Below are 17,542 nucleotides of genomic sequence, written 5' to 3'. Positions count from 1 at the left end.
TCGGCAAATAGCTTGGGGTGTCTACTTTCCAAAATGGGGTCATTTTGGGGGGTTTTGTGCTATTTTGGCATTTTATGGCCTTCAAAACTGTGATAGGTAGTGAGGTGTGAAATCAAACATTTACACCCTTAGAAATCCTGAAGGCGGTTCTTGGTTTTCGGGGCCCCGTACGCGACTAGGCTCCCAAAAAGTCCCACACATGTGGTATCCCCGTACTCAGGAGAAGCAGCAGAATTTATTTTGGGGTGTCATTTCACATATGCCCCTGGCATGTGTGAGCAATATATCATTTAGTGACAACTTTGTGAAAAAAAAAAAAAATAATAAAAGTTTGTAATTTTCCCGCAACTTGTGGCAAAATATAAAATATTCCATGGACTCAACATGCCTCTCAGCAAATAGCTTGGGGTGTCTACTTTCTAAAATGGGGTCATTTGTGGGGGTTTTGTGCCATCTTGGCATTTTATGGCCTTCAAAACTGTAATAGGTAGTGAGGCGTGAAATCAAAAATTTACGCCCTTAGAAAGCCTGAAGGCGGTTCTTGGCTTTCGGGGCCCCGTACGCAGCTAGGCTCCCAAAAAATCCCACACATGTGGTATCCCCGTACTCAGGAGAAGCAGCAGAATTTATTTTGGGGTGTCATTTCACATATGCCCATGGCATGCGTGAGCAATATATCATTTAGTGACAACTTTGTGAAAAAAAAAAAAAAAAAAGTTTGTAATTTTCCCGCAACTTGTGGCAAAATATAAAATATTCCATGGACTCAACATGCCTCTCAGCAAATAGCTTGGGGTGTCTACTTTCTAAAATGGGGTCATTTGTGGGGGTTTTGTGCCATCTTGGCATTTTATGGCCTTCAAAACTGTAATAGGTTTTGAGGCGTGAAATCAAAAATTTACGCCCTTAGAAAGCCTGAAGGCGGTTCTTGGCTTTCGGGGCCCCGTATGCAGCTAGGCTCCCAAAAAATCCCACACATGTGGCATCCCTGTACTCAGGAGAAGCAGCAGAATTGATTTTGGGGTGTCATTTCACATATGCCCATGGCATGCGTGAGCAATATATCATTTAGTGACAATTTTGTGAAAAAAAAAAAAAAAAAAGTTTGTCATTTTCCCGCAACTTGTGGCAAAATATAAAATATTCCATGGACTCAACATGCCTCTCAGCAAATAGCTTGGGGTGTCTACTTTCTAAAATGGGGTCATTTGTGGGGGTTTTGTGCCATCTTGGCATTTTATGGCCTTCAAAACTGTGATAGGTAGTGAGGAGTAAAATGACATATGTATGCCCTTAGAAATCCTGAAGGCGGTGCTTGGCTTTCGGGGCCCCGTACGTGGCTAGGCTTCCAAAAAGTCGACCACATGTGGTATCCCCGTACTCAGGAGAAGCAGCAGAATGTATTTTGGGGTACAATTCCACATATAACCATGGCATGTGTGAGCAATATATCATTTAGTGACAACTTTGTGTAAAAAAAATATATAATTTTTTTTTTTGTCATTATTCAATCGCTTGCGGCAAAAAAATAAAATATTCAATGGGCTCAACATGCCTCTTATCAATTTCCTTAGGGTGTCTACTTTCCAAAATGGGGTCATTTAGGGGGGGTTTTGTACTGCCCTGCCATTTTAGCACCTCAAGAAATGAGATAGGCAGTCATAAACTAAAAGCTGCGTAAATTCCAGAAAACGTACCTTAGTTTGTAGATGTGACAACTTTTGCGCAAACCAATAAATATACAGTTATTGACTTTTTTTTTACCAAAGACATGTGGCTGAATACATTTTGGCCTAAATGTATGACTAAAATTGAGTTTATTGGATTTTTCTAATAACAAAAAGTAGAAAATATTTTTTTTCAAAATTTGCGGTCTTTTTACGTTTATATCGCAAAAAATAAAAATCGCAGAGTCAGTCAAATACCTTTAAAAGAAAGCTCTATTTGTGGGAAGAAAAGGACGCAAATTTCGTTTGGGTACAACATTGCATGACCGCGCAATTACCAGTTAAAGCAGCGCAGTGCCAAATTGTAAAAAGACCTCTGGTCATTGACCAGCAAAATGGTCCGGTCTGAAAGTGGTTAAAGGATAAGTTCACCTTTTATAACATGTTACACCCATATTCAGAGTGTAACATGTTACTGTAGCACTGACCCCGCACCCCCCCCCCCCCCCCTTAACCCGATTTGTGACAGTAAGCGGGGAATCTTCTCCTCCCCCCACTCGCTGTCACAGTTTTTAAAAAAATGCGGCCGTGTGGGACTTTTCCTGCCTGGCAGTGTCATTCATTCACAGAGTTCTATGAATGGGAGATCTACAAGTACAGACAGCGTTACCGACTGTTGGCTTGTAGTTTTCTATGAACCACAAGGACATTGTTGAGCTCTCTGGTAGTTCATTGGTTCTTCCTGGCAGACAGCCTTCACTGACTTTCTTTTGGAATCCAGCATGGCACTCGTAATCTGCTGATCGACAATACTTTCTAGGAAACTACAAAAAAATTGTAAATGCACATTTTTTTACCTGCAAAAAAAACACAAATTATATTTTTTGTAGTAAAATTATCCTTTAAAGCTCCACCCTTCCCCTTCTGCCCTGAAACATTTATGTGTGTGCTTTGTGCCCAGGGTGTTTAACCCCTCTTGTCTAAATAGACATACATGTTCCTCAAGAGGGATTAAACAATTTCATCCACCATCTTAAGGCTAGGTTTACTATAGAGCTCATAACAATAGCTTATTATACTGGATATAAATTCACACATTGAAATAGTACATTCACATCTATGCATTTTTAATACTGGCTTTTCTCAGAAAAGAATACTGAGAAGCAGAATATGGCTCATTAGCATGCTGCCTGACATTAATTAGATGTGGATATATTCAAAGCAAAAATGTTACATGAATAGGTGTGCTGGTTATGAGTTAAAAGATAAAATGCACTGAAAAGTGAAATAGCTATACCTTTTACAAGAAAAATGTTATTTTTTTTACGCAATATGCATTACAGTGTGCTGCCAAAATTCTATTTGCACCTTTTGTTGCAATTTGGTGCAGGCCTTTCAAATGAATGTGCTGCCCTAATGCAACACATTGCAATGGTATGAATGAGCCCTAAAGTGTTTGCTACCCCAACATTTCATATTATTGATATGTGTTTGTTGTACCATGTGCTTGTATTCAAGAGTATCCTGTTCTCTTTGCATTTCTTCCTTTGTGTGAAATTCCTTGTGATCGTGCAGGTCCCCATGCTTTTCTATTTCAAACTGACCATTCTAGACATGAGAGCACATCCATCCCAGCAGTTTTCTGGCTGTACTGCTGTTTCTCTGCTACCTGATGACATGCCCCTATGATCTCCAACACCACCTCTCCAAGCTTCTCATGTGGCTGAGAACAGAGATAAGATCACATATAAAAGAAAAGGTACTTGTAATGTTTTTTTTTTGTTAAACTGAATGGGTTGTTTTACAAGGTAAGGGTTCACATATACTTTAAAGCCTGACTATGGACAGGAGAAATAAATAAAAGTAAACCCCCCAACAAGTATATATTTCCTGAAAGCAGAAACCCTGGAGAATAAAATGGTGGTAATTCAATTTTGTTTTATGTTGCACGATATTTATGCAGTTATTTATTAAATGCATATTTTCAGGAAAAAAATATACTAAAATGAATTTTAGTGCAAAGAAACACGTTATGACCATTTTTTGATAAAACACAGCGAATAGGGTTGTGTCATGTAAATACCAAACATGCCTAATCTTAAAATTGCTCATGCCCATAGAATTGCAAAAAATGATAGCATCCAAAATGCTCTATAGCCAATGCTTTAAAACAGGGGTGTCCAAACTTTTTTTCAAAGAGGGCCAGATTTGATGAAGTGAACATGCACGAGGGCCGACCATTTTGCCTGACATTCTTTGAACCATTAAAATTCAGTCTAGGCCTGACGCGAATGGCGGCGGACGCTTAACTGCAGAGCTCCGGTCATCCACGGAGCTATCCGCCGCCATCCTCTTAATATCTCGCAGTTTGTGCCTCCACGATTGCCCTGCCAGGACCGGACTGTGCTGCCAAGTGATCCGGGCCCTATATTCGCCAGCGCTGAGGCTTCAAGCCGCCCGGACCCGCCGTTCGAGTCCCTGCCGGCCACCGCCATCTTGGGCCTCCCGGACCACCGGAGATCACCGCTGCTACACCGGAGGGAGAGGTAAGGGGCTACCATCGGTCCCCCACCATCATCTCCCCCTTCGCCCAGGACCCATCTGAGCCGTTTTCAGACTCACGCGGACCCCGGGGAGCCCGCGGCCTGCTCCGGCCTAGTGCGGCCTACTGAGGCCTGGGAATCCCCGGAGTTTCCTGCGGCTGCTGCCCGGGGAATCGATCCGCGGCCGCTCCGGCCCACATCCACGGCTGCAATCTACCACCCTACGTTGGCCTAGCTGCTCCCCCCACATCCCCCCCTATAGGAGACCTGCTTCGCATGCCATTCCCCTGTGGCTCTGCATCCAGGCTGAATTGCTCCCTTCAACTTGTTTTACTGGCTCGCTGTACCAAGCATCCTGCCTCAAGTACCCCCTGCAGCATCCTGTTCCCCCTGCTTGCGGACCTGTTCTGGCTTGCACCGTATATTCATTTATTCTACTGCAACGGGGGATTAACAAATTTCTTTTGCTCCTACCTAGATGAACTTTCCATCCTCTCAGATCGCAAGCCAGTATACCTCTCAGAATTACTACTGTGGATGCTACCTCACATTGCCGCATGTCTATGCCTATATAATCACGTCTCACCGTATGCAAGCCCCTCCTAACTAACTGACCTGAACTTTCTTCTGTAAGGGCCTGAGCGGACGTATGGAGCGTTGAGTCGGGCCACACTCGGCTCCTGGCTCCCCCGGCCCCACGGGATTCATTTTTAGATTGTAAACCGGACCAGACCCAGCTCCATGGGGAAGGACAAGCCCAAGGCGCACAGGGGCGGCAGTAGCCGTAACCCAGGAGGGGATTTGGATGACTACTTCGGCCATGGAAGGTTGTCTTCACAGCACCGCCCAGCACCTAAAGAGCCACCGGCTCCTCCGTCCCCAGCGCGCTCTGAACCGACCCTGCAATCTCAAGTGCGTTCCCACAACTTACTCTCACACCCCGAGGACGTTGCCCTCTCCCCCAGGCTTACCAGAAGCCGCTCGAATGCCTCATTGGGATCCGGGGATGGGTGGGACATGGAATCGCAAATCAGATCCCTGCACGGCTACCTGAGGTCCCTTCCCACTAAAGATGACTTTGAACGCTGTGTGCATAGGATTGAGGAAACATATCGGAAGGAGATTTCGAACTTGAGAAAAGATGTGGGGGTACGCTTTGATGATGTGGACAACACGGTTGATGGCCTGCGGGACACTGTACAGTCACACGACCAGATCCTCAATGCCCACACTGTCCTGCTCCAGCAACTCTCATATCAGCAGGATGACCTCGAAAACCGCAGTCGCCGCAACAACATACGCATACGGGGGATACCTGAGTCGGTTGACCCCAAGAATCTCCCTGCTGCGGTTACGGCCATCTTTAACCAGATACTCCAACTACCCAAAGATGACCCGATCGAACTGGACCGGGTGCACCGTACATCAGGTCCTCACACCCCTGACCCCTCCTTTGTCCGTGACACTCTTTGCCGTGTCCATTTTTACAAAGTAAAGGAGGACATTATGAGGGCCGCCAGCACACAACATTCGATTCTATTCAACGACACGCCTATTATGCTCCTTCCTGATCTCTCCCGCCAAACTCTGGCAATGAGGAAATCCCTGAGGCCCCTCACGCAGCTCCTGCAAGCAAGACAAATTAAATACCAGTGGCGCTTTCCGTTCCATCTTCGAGTGCACCACGCGGGTAAAACCGCCATATTCCGTACATTGGGGGACCTGCCTACATTCCTCAGTACACTTGGACTGCCTCAAGTAGCGCTGCCTGATTGGCCGTTTGCTCCGACCACACCTGGTCTACCCTACACTCTGCAGTGGCAGAAACAAGGTCGCAGGCGCACCCCTCGATCTCCGTTGCCTCAAGATCCATGCCTGCGGGCCCACCTGGACCTGTTCTCTCTTTTTTCACTTCTGGGGCCCTCCCCCGGGATGTGCCTGGACCCGAAAGGGTTGAATAGCTTTACTGTTGATTAACCCTTTTGTTTACAGGTTTTTTGTATGTTTCTTGCACCCTCTGTTGCTGTGCGTCCCCTCCCTTTGCCTTATAGTTGGGGTGCTCAGTTATGCCTTATTAGATGGTTCTTGGATTGACCTCAGGACTTGTTCCCGCACCCCGCTATCTGCGGCAGCCCCCCCCCCCCCCCTGGGGTGCCCTTGCTATACCTACCAGTTGTTGCTATGTCTCCTCTAGATGTTTCTATTTCATGCCGGTTTACAAATGCATTTATTGATGACCGCTAGAATAATTTATGTTGATATGTTATTTGGTTTACTTTTCAGGTCGCAACAGACTCTGGTCTACCCGTGGGGCCGGGGTGCGGGGAGCTGCCCGGCTTGGTGATTCTGCTCCTCGCCCCCCCCCCCTTTTTTTTGCGGGTTCCTTATCTGTTTGGTTTTTTTTTTTCTCTTTCGTTTATTTTTGCTGTGCGCCCCACGGTGTTCCTATGACCGCTGTGGAGCGCACCGATTTGTGCCTTTTTGACAGGCTTTTTTCCTGTATGCTGCTTCCTTTTTGGAGCCACCTAGTGGCCTTTTTTGTTTTTGTTCTACTCACTACTGTTCTATACCAGACCTCCTGGGCCTGTTCCCCACGATTGATGTTTACAGCTATTGTATTATATATACCTCTGTTTATTTTATCGGGAACGGGTAACTCTATATTTCTTACTGCTCCCTATGCGAGGTTGTTATGCTGTTTTTTCTCTCTCTTCTTACCTTTCTTCCTCCCTCCGTCTTCCCTCTGCTTGTACCCTCCCACCCTCTGCCCCTTCCCTTGCCCCCCTTGCCCGACCTCTATTCCCGCTCCCACACCCCCCAGGGTTTGCCCATGGTGCCACTTATTATATTGATTATATTGATTTTCAGCTCCTCCCTACGACCACCCCATGGCTAGTGACGGTTCCATAACCTTTGCTTCCTTTAATTGTAGGGGTTTCAACACGCCTGAGAAGCGGAGCCAGACACTATACCATTTTCACAAGAAGCGTGCGAAAATTCTGCTGCTTCAGGAAACGCACTTTCGCGTGGGAGCTGTCCCAGCCCTACGCAATAGATATTACTCGCAATGGTTCCACAGTGTTAATCCCCAGGCCAAATCTAAGGGGGTATCTGTTGCCTTTCATAAATCTTTTAACCCGGAGGTTCTAGACTCTCTCATAGATGACTCAGGTCGCTATATTTTTCTGAAACTGAAACTAAATGATTTTCTTTTCACAGTGGCTAACATCTACATGCCGAACGTGGGCCAGGCTCGGTTCCTCTCCTCGGTCCTCACCAGACTATCCTCCTTTGGAGGGTCAACTTTTATTATTGGCGGTGATCTCAACGTTGCCCTCTCCCCATCCGCAGACACATCCTCGGGTAAGTCTTCTGTTCCACCTTGACACGCATTAAATCACTTTTACATTCATCCCATCTGGTGGATGCCTGGTGAATCCAGCATCCCACGGAAAGGGATTACAGCTACTTCTCCGTCGCACACAACTCCTACAGTAGACTGGACCACCTTCTCATATCACAATCTCTACTTGACACACCTCTCCAAACCTCGATCGGTAATCTTCTATGGTCTGACCATGCCCCCGTCTAGCTGACTCTGGTCCGCCCCCCTGCTAGCCGCCGGGGAGCGAGCTGGAGACTTAACGACAATCTGCTGCGGGACGCCGTGTGTATGGCGGATGTCTCTAAGGCCATTAAAGACTTTATAGGTGACCATTCCGCTGACACTACCTCCCCTATAAACCAGTGGGACACTCTCAAATGTGTGCTCCGGGGTCCCCTTTTACAACACGGTTCTCGCCTTAAAAAGGCCCGAGCTCATGACATACGCAGACTCCTTACTATCATTGCGGACCTCGAACCCCTCCACAAAAAGGATTTGGACCCTGCTGTTTTTGTTCAGCTTTCCAATGCCCGCAGGGACCTACTCCAGCTCCTAGACGCGCACTCCCTGATCGCCAGGGATAAAGCGCAGAACCACTTCTACTCACTAGCAAACAAGTGTGGTAAGCACCTGGCTAGGATTATTCATCCTAGACCCCCACGACATTCTATTCCATTCATCGTTAGATCAGACCATACGAAAACGTTTAACACCTCTGGGATATCTGCGTCCTTCAGGCAATACTACTCACAGCTCTATAACCTTCCGCATGCAACCCCCCCAGTTAGGTCCCCTCCGTCTTCTGACCCCACGCAGGCTTATATTCTGGAGACCGCTCTACCTACTGTGGACGCTGTGGACGCAGCGACCTTGGACGAGCCCCTGACTACCTTTGACTTTCTACAGGCTATTAAAGTCCTTCAAGTGGGAAAATGTCCGGGCCCTGACGGCTTTACACCCCGGTTTTACAAAACTTTTGCCCCCCAGCTTGCTCCCCTTCTGTCGAAAGCCTTTAACTCGGTGGACAGTTCTAGCCTCCTGTCCAAGGAATCTTTATCTGCTAAAATCTCTATTATCCCTAAACCAGGCAAGGACCCATCCCAATGCAGCAGCTATCGGCCCATCTCCCTGCTCAACATAGATATTAAGCTATTTGCAAAAGTCCTAGCCACCCGTCTGTCCCCCCTATTACCTAAAATTATTCATAATGATCAGGTGGGGTTTGTCCCTGGCAGGGAGGCAAGGGACAACACCACCAAGACGATACATCTCATTTCCCTGATCCAACGTAAAGGTCTGAGAGCCTGCCTCTTATCCTTCGACGCTGAAAAGGCCTTCGATAGGGTCAGTTGGAGGTTTCTACAGCTGTCTCTAGCACAACTTGGCCTTGGAGCTCCCTTCATCTCTAAAGTTATGTCCCTTTACTCTCGCCCCTCAGCTGCGATCCTGGTCAATGGTACCACATCGGCTCCCTTTGACATTGCAAACGGTACTCGACAGGGCTGCCCCCTGTCTCCCCTCCTCTTTGTCATCATCATTGAGCATTTGGCATGTGCCATACGACAAAACCCCTCCATTCTTGGTATTCAAACTCCATCTGCCCATCACAAACTTTCCCTGTATGCTGATGACCTCCTTGTGTATATTCAGAATCCTCACATCTCCTTACCAGCCCTACTCAGTGAATTTCAACGTTTTGGTATCTATAGTAACTTTAAGCTCAACATCTCTAAGACAGAAGCCCTTAACATATCCCTTACCCCCTCCACGATGTCCCTTCTGAAATCCAACTTCTCATTTAAATGGCAGGCCAAGGGGATCTCTTACCTAGGGGTCGTTATACCTTCCAACCTAGCTGATCTGTTTTCCCTGAATTATATCCCCCTGCTTAACCGTATACGGAAGGACCTCGAGGAGTGGGGGGGATCTCCCTTACCCTGGTTCGGACGGATTAATACCCTAAAGATGGACACTCTACCCAAGTTCCTGTATTTATCTCAAACAATCCCCATCCACGTCCCCAAATCATTTTTTATCTCCCTACGCTCGCTGGCAATCAAATTCATGTGGAACAGGGGCCTCCCCAGGGTTAAATTTGAACTGCTAACGATCCCGAAGACTATGGGAGGAACAGGCCTCCCTGACTTTGAGACTTATCATAAGGCCGCTCACCTGACTCGCATCATAGAATGGTTCTCTCGCCCTTCCCGCAAGGCCTCGTTGTCTGTTGAACAGGACCTTTCTTCTGTAGATCTCCGAGCTCTTCCATGGGGTTATAAACAGGACTACTCTCGTATGACATCCTTGTCCCCACTGACTCTGGCCTCCCTGACGATGTGGTACAGGACGGGGCTAAACACCACTCTCTCCTCGGATCCGGGCCCCCTAACGTCCCTCTTTGACCATCCTGCTTTACCACAAAGTACAGGGGCAGCCTCCCTAGGACCCTTTAAGCGTGCAGATTGGCCACAAGCCCGTACATTTGTGCATCCCTCTCAGGGGACCCCGGTCTCTGTGACAGATTCCGGAGATTGGCTCACAGCCCTACATATATCCACATTTGCCAAACGCCTACACTCCTCCTCTCAAATACATCGCAAGTTTACCGACTTCGAGGAACTGTGCTTGCTCCCAGAAACTCCCAAAAACTTACTATCCTCCTTATATAACCTACTGCAGACTTTAGCACATGATCAACTCCCACATTACACCAGGCTGTGGTCTGCGGATTTGGGTGAAGACATCTCTGTGCCGGAATGGCATACCTCTTTTCATTTCACACATAAGTCAACAATCTCCTGCTACTCCCAAGAAAAGAACTACAAACTATTATCAAGGTGGTACAGGGACCCTGCTATTTTACACAGGATTTTCCCGACTACACCAGCCACCTGCTGGCACTGTGAAGCTTCAGTCGGAACTTACATGCATGTCTGGTGGGACTGTGAGAGGATCCGCCCCTTTTGGACACAGGTTTTTGAATGTTATAATCTCTTAGCTGATATTCCGGTTCCTATCTCTCCAAAAATTGCATTACTCTCTATACTGCCCGGGTCTATTAAATCACAGAGACAAAGATTGCTCCGTTTCTTTATGTCCTCTGCTAGACAGCTGATACCTGCTTATTGGAAGACGGCGACCACTCCCCCATTGTCACGGTGGGTGTCGATTATGAATGACACTATGAGAATGGAGGAGATGTTGGCACTGGACAATGACACTTACGCCAAATTTCTTTCTCAATGGTCGATCTGGCTCCGCTTCTCTTCCGCTGACACTTTAATGAACCAAATCTTGAACGCAGGAGGACACTGTGGGCTCTCCCTTACCCTACCCCCTCCCCTGCCCATATTCCTTCCCCCTTCCCCCCTCCCTCCCACTTTTCTCTCCTCCCCTCTTGCTATTTAGCTTTCCCCTATACCGTCTTGCTCCTTTTTACTTTGCTCCTCTCTCTTCTCTCTTTCTTTCTATCTTTTCTATGCTATTGTTTAAATATTGCCTCATGTAGTAACCCATGAGTATTTCTCACTACTGTGGCCTCATGGATCGGTGTGCAGGCCGTCCTCTCTACTCTCCAAGCTTCCCGTCAGGGACCGGCTATGGCCAATAGTCGTTAGCCGGCCTCCCGTGAATGTACTCCTGTTAATGTTCCTGTCTACATTTGCCTCATGATGGTTACTGTTTATTGTTTTTACTTGAAATGTTTCAATAAAAATATTTTCAACACTAAAATTCAGTCTAAGTGTGTTCGTTCGAACACTAATACAGGGCCCAACAAGAATTCTCTTGCCTTTGTGGCTGTGTGTGTTGAAGAGATGAGCTTGGGCGTGTTATTTGGGTATGCCGTATTTATTGGCGAATAAGAGGGACGTTTTAGGAAAAAAAATTAAAATTTTAAATAAAAAACTGTGAAGCAAAATAAGGGTCAGTGCCCATCTGCGCGCCCACCATTGCTGGGAATGCAGCCCCCACCATTGCCAGAAATGCACCCACCATTGCCAGGATTTCACTCACTATTGCCAGGAATGCACCCACCATTGCCAGGAATGCACCCACCATTAGCCAGGAATGCACCCACCATTAGCCAGGAATGCAGCCACCATTAGCCAGGAATGCAGCCACCATTAGCCAGGAATGCAGCCACCATTAGCCAGGAATGCAGCCACCATTAGCCAGGAATGCAGCCACCATTAGCCAGGATTTCACTCACTATTAGCCAGGAATGCAGCCAACATTAGCCAGGAAGGCAGCCAACATTAGCCAGGAAGGCAGCCACCATTAGCCAGGAATGCAGCCACCATTAGCCAGGAATGCAGCCACCATTAGCCAGGAATGCAGCCACCATTAGCCAGGATTTCACTCACTATTAGCCAGAAATGCAGCCAAAATTAGCCAGAATTTCACTCACTATTAGCCAGGAATGCAGCCACCATTAGCCAGGAATGTACTTACCATTGCCATCAGTGCAGCCTTGGAGGGGACATGGAAGGGGCTGGACGAGCGCCAAAGAACAGGAGAATCTCCTGTTTACACAGTGGCCTCTTTAAGAGAAAGTCCCGCCTCCTTTGATGGACAGAACAGTGGTCCAATGGCGGAGATGGGACTTCCTATTACAGAGGCTGCCGTGTAAACAGGAAATACTCCTGTGTGCAAGGTGCTCGTACAGCCTCCTATCTCCAATGCAGCCAGACTATATATCTTTTGTGGCCGCGGCGCTGGGAGAGCGTCGGGGGCCACAAAAGATTATATATGTTTAGATTACCAGGAGGGCCGTTCAAAACCGGGCCGCGATTGGCCCGCGGGCCGGACTTTGGACATGCCTGCTTTAAAAGCTTTTACAGGTAATCAATTTAGAGTTAACCATAAACTATGGTCCTAGAATTGTTGCTCCCACTCCAATGTTTGCATAGGTACCTTGCATTCAGTTCAATTGTGTAGCTCAATTGATGTGTGCATAAACTCGCCCCAAGCTGCATTTTCTATATGGGGTGTGTGCAGGGGTGACGGGATGCTTTAAAAAATATTTTTAATGGCTTTTATATATTTTAAGTAATTATTTTTCTTATGTACTTTTCTTATTGCAATCACAGATTGTGCTTGATTAGCTGGATCCTTGGCTACCCTAGCTGAGGAATGACAGCTGTGACCCCAGAAGTGACATAATACACATCTCTTCCTGGTCATTATTCGCCAGAGGGACTAGGGAACTGATGTTCCCCAAGTACCTCTTGCTTTCACCAGAGATGCAGTTTCCCACTGTTCCGAAGGAACAGGAGAGCCCTGAAACAACTGCGGGTGCCGCCATTGGGAGGCCCTTTGAGAGCCCAATAAAAGTGATCGGGTTGCTCTAGAGCCACCTAATCAATTTTTTATCAAAAAGCCCTTCATAGGCTATTAAAACCTTTACCAAGCTCACAGCAGTAGTTAGTTTAGATGAACCAGTTGTCTACCATGCCATTTATAAATGCAAATATAAACGGAAATATAAGCAGAAATGGGTCTGCTTAATAAAAAATTTTAAATAAATGCGCAAAGGCAGCCAGCACTCTACTGTGCCTCACTCACAGATCAACATATAAATGAAACAAATACAATATATCAAACTGTGCAGCGCTAAACCTTAATGTGTATAATATAAATACTGTGATAAACAAATGTCCATAAATTGAATACGATAGAATAAATCAATCTTCATAGAATTTCCTCCAAAATCCATGTGAAAAAGTGATTATAGTGAAAAAAAGTTAAAGCGGAGGTCCACCCTAAAGTGGACCTCCGCTCATCGGAACCCTCCCCCCCTCCGGCGCCACAATTGGCACCTTTCAGGGGGGAGGGGGGTGCAGATACCTGTACAGTACAGGTATTCTGCACCCACTTCTGGGATAGCTCTCTGCGGAAAGGGGCGTAGATTACGCCCCTTTCCGCAAGTGCCCGCCCCCTTCCGCAAGTGCCCCGCTGCCTGCTGGGAAACACACAGATCCCAGAGGCAGCGGGGACCATCCTTATTGCGCAGCGCGATTCGCGCATGCGCAGTAGGGAACCGGGAAATGAAGCCGAAAGGCTCCATTTCCTGATTCCCATACCCAAGATGGCGGCGGCAGCACCCGACAAGACGATCTAGAGATCGGCTTCGGGTGCCGACATCGCGGGCGCGCTGGACAGGTAAGTGTCACTATTTTAAAAGTCAGCAGCTGCAGTATTTGTAGCTGCTGGCTTTTAAAAAAAAAAAAAAAAAACGCGGAGTCCCGGTGGACTCCCGCTTTAAATCTCAATACAGTAGTGTACTTGAATACCACTGCTTCTTATCATTGACATGGTGTGAACCTCCTCCAACATCACAGTTGTGCTTGTGAGTCTGCTCACTTTAATTGTAACCTCCAAATTATAAGCAGTTTAATGGAACCAAATATCTGAACTCTAGTATCACGACAATGCAGCTTTCAATAATGACAAGGGAATCCTTCTCATCTTAATCTTGCATGGTGAAAGAGCCTCGATGCAATAATTTCACATTTAGTACTCTCTTTAAAAATCTTTATTGCTCAAAAAAACAAATATATATTCTCAAAAATAAAACACTTGTAAGCCGGAAAAAAATTAGCGCTTATAACCTGGATCTGCTTCCTTAACTAGTTAAGGACCGGAAAGGATTTGCCCCCTTATTGACCAGGCCATTTTTTGCAATAGGGCACTGCGTCGCTTTAACGGACAATTATGTGGTGGTCGTGTGATGCTGTACCCAAACAAAATCAATGTCCCTTTTCCCCACAAATAGAGCTTTCTTTTGGTGGTCTTTGATCACCTCTGCGTCTTTTTTTCTTTCTTTTTTTGCACTATAAACAAAAATAGACAATTTTGAAAAAAATATATATATTTTTTACTTTTTGCTATAATAAATATCCCAAAAAAATGTCTTCATCAATTTAGGCAGGCCAATATGTATTCTTCTACATATTTTTGGTTAAAAAAAAAAATCGCAATAAGTGTATATTGATTGGTTTGCACAAAAGTTATAGCGTCTACAAAATAACGGATAGATTTATGGCCTTTTTTTTTTACTAGTAATGGCGGTGATCAGCGATTTTTAGCAGATCGGACACTTTTTTGGTATCAGTGACATTTATACAGTGATCAGTGCTAAAAATAGCCACTGATTACTGTATAAATGTCACTTGCAGGGAAGGGGTTAACACTAGGGTGTGGTCTAGGGGTTAGATGTTCCTTAGGGAGGTGTTTCTCAGACCCCAGACACACTATTAGATTTTCTGCATATTTTTGTCTTCAGATTTACCAAAACCATATAATATGAGAAAATTCCAACCAGAGGAATGAGTACAGGATGTATGAATACAATTTTTACAAATACAGAAACAAAGATAACCACACTGTAAAAAATACTTTTATTAAAATATGTAAATAACGTCCAATGATGTAAAATCCAGCGTCAATCACATCATCCAGTGATGTAGATCCAGTGTCAGTGATGATTGCCCAACAACAGATAATGTTGCCACGCCATCAGGATGACCCGCCAATCGATGGTGTTTCCCTGTTGCACAACTGCTGCTAAATAACAGGCTGATTACTGGGTGCCATATGTAAACAAACCAGCTGGGCATTATGGGTAACATCTTTTTTCTATTTTATTAATAGTCATTTTTAATATTGTTTGCATTGGTACATGCCCCCTCCAAAACCATGTAGATAGGTAAAAAAAATGAATTGAACAAATGGAGAACCCCATAGGTTGTCATTACATATTGTGGAAGACTTGGTATTACTGGAATGAGTTTTTCGCTACCCCAGAATATGAAGCCCTTATGCACAATGATCCATTGGCAGGACTACCCAAACCCTCATTAGAAGAGATGGGATGGGAGAGAGACCTGTCCCATTTTGCCTTGACCTTCCCTACCTTTTACTTTCTTTCCTTTTGTGGTCCCACTTTCCTCCTCACTTCTGCAACTCATAATTTTCAAAATGTTTCATGCAGTGGTTATTAAAATTCTTTGGACACTTGATATAGCAGGTTTTTGTTATCCTAATGAGAGGTTAATGTCAGATTTCATCATACCGAAAACCAAGGTGATGGATACAACTGAATGTATACAGAGGAGATGTGTAGGCTATATATCAATAGGTATGTAGTACCTACATATCTGTAACTTTATGGGCATATAGTCATAATCTCTGTAAGTTATCCTTTGTATGGCTCCTCGTTAAAATAACAATTATAAAAAACAAATAGCTGTTATCACAATCACAAGTGGCCAACAGTTACAGTGGGCAAGGGTTTTGTTTTTCTTTTCAAATTTGTGTGTTTAAATCTCAGTTTATCATATAGATATTGAGATTTTTGCACAATCTTCGACATAACATTGGGAACTTAATTCCAACCCAACAATTAGAATATTTCTTTTGATATCTGAGTGGTGTAGGCTATAACAGAAACAGCTAGATAACTGTACATGAACAGCTAACTACATCTGCCAGCTGTAACAGCAAAATGGTACGGCTTACTGAAAGTCATAATTGAGTCAAATGTCAATAATTCTCATCTGAGAATAGATATTCATACAAAATGTTTAAAAATCTTTTCCAGCCTGATCCTTGATCTTTCAAAGCAAATTTTTACTTATCTATATAAAATAAATATACACCTTTCAAACTGCAGTACATCTAGATGCATGTTTCATTGTTTGTTCATCTTGATTCATATAGCCCCGCTAAAATGACTTGGTAGTACTTTAATATTACCTGTTAATCAAACAGTTCATAATTATAGGAGTATTTTAATACAAATATACACTTCAGTTTTGAAGCTCGACCTGTCAAAAAAAAGTTTGACACACTTCTATAAAACCCAAGACTGATATAATTCATTACCCAGACTCAAAAATGAAGTCAGCAATTTGTCAGCTGCAGAAGTATGCTTCCCAAATGTTTTCCTTTCTCAGCTTTAAACACATTTGAAATTGCATTATAGATTTTATTCCCTTGATGGCCATTCAACAAAATGTGTTGGCAATAACAATTTTTTGAGTTTTTATCTCTTCAATACATTTCATGTCACGTGTACTTTTTTTTTTTTTATGCTAAAAAAAGGCTTAGTTTTTGTGTAGTATGTAAAATATTGAAAATACAAGAAGCCAAAAACAAAGTTATTGACAAAAAAGAACAACACATACTGCTTCTTTCTCTTGTGACTAAAAATAAAACTTATGAAGAGATTTATCATCATGTTACAGATCCATAAAGTACTTTTTACCCATATTATTAAAGTGACACTAAACTTTGGTTTAAAAAGAAAAAAAAAAATATAATAAAGTAGTTCTTCAACTTAAAAAAAAACCTATTGCTCTTAGCCTTCTCCAAATTCCTTTTAAGCTACTGTGATCTGACTACCTGTTAGAAGATGGCATCATTCGTTCTCCATAGTCCCACTGTGTAAAGGACAAACCCTCTCTTGTTTGCTCCGGAGATGAACTATGGAGTTAGTAGTGTGCATAGAGCAGTGCAGATGACTACAACTAACATGTACTGATTATTCCAAACAAATGGGTATAAGGGGGAAACAAAGATTTGTAGGTCACAGAAGGCGCTACAAGGCGACAGAAAAACCCAGTAATAAAATATATCCTGAAAAAAATAGATTACAGGACCGTTATGTAGTGGATGTATATGGATTAATTTTGGGAAATAAAGATATTGTTTAGTGTCACTTTAGGGATTGACGATTAAAGAATGACTTTTACAGGTACCGTAAATGCGTCATCTATTTGTAAAAGAGAAGGAAGCAGGTATTGCAGTGCTGCAAGTAAGTCACAAAATACCGTCTTGGCTTAATGTGGTGCTGAACGGCACTGTCACTTAAAACGTTTTAATTTTGGAAAGATTTATCTGAGCAAAACAAACATCCATCCAAAAATTCTGATCTCCGTTTATTA

This window comes from Lithobates pipiens, unplaced genomic scaffold (assembly GCF_037356315.1).
Source record: "Lithobates pipiens isolate NorthernLeopardFrog02 unplaced genomic scaffold, aLitPip1_a1.2 Scaffold_18, whole genome shotgun sequence".
NCBI classification, from domain to species: Eukaryota; Metazoa; Chordata; class Amphibia; order Anura; family Ranidae; genus Lithobates; species Lithobates pipiens.
This window is presented reverse-complemented; position numbering follows the sequence as displayed.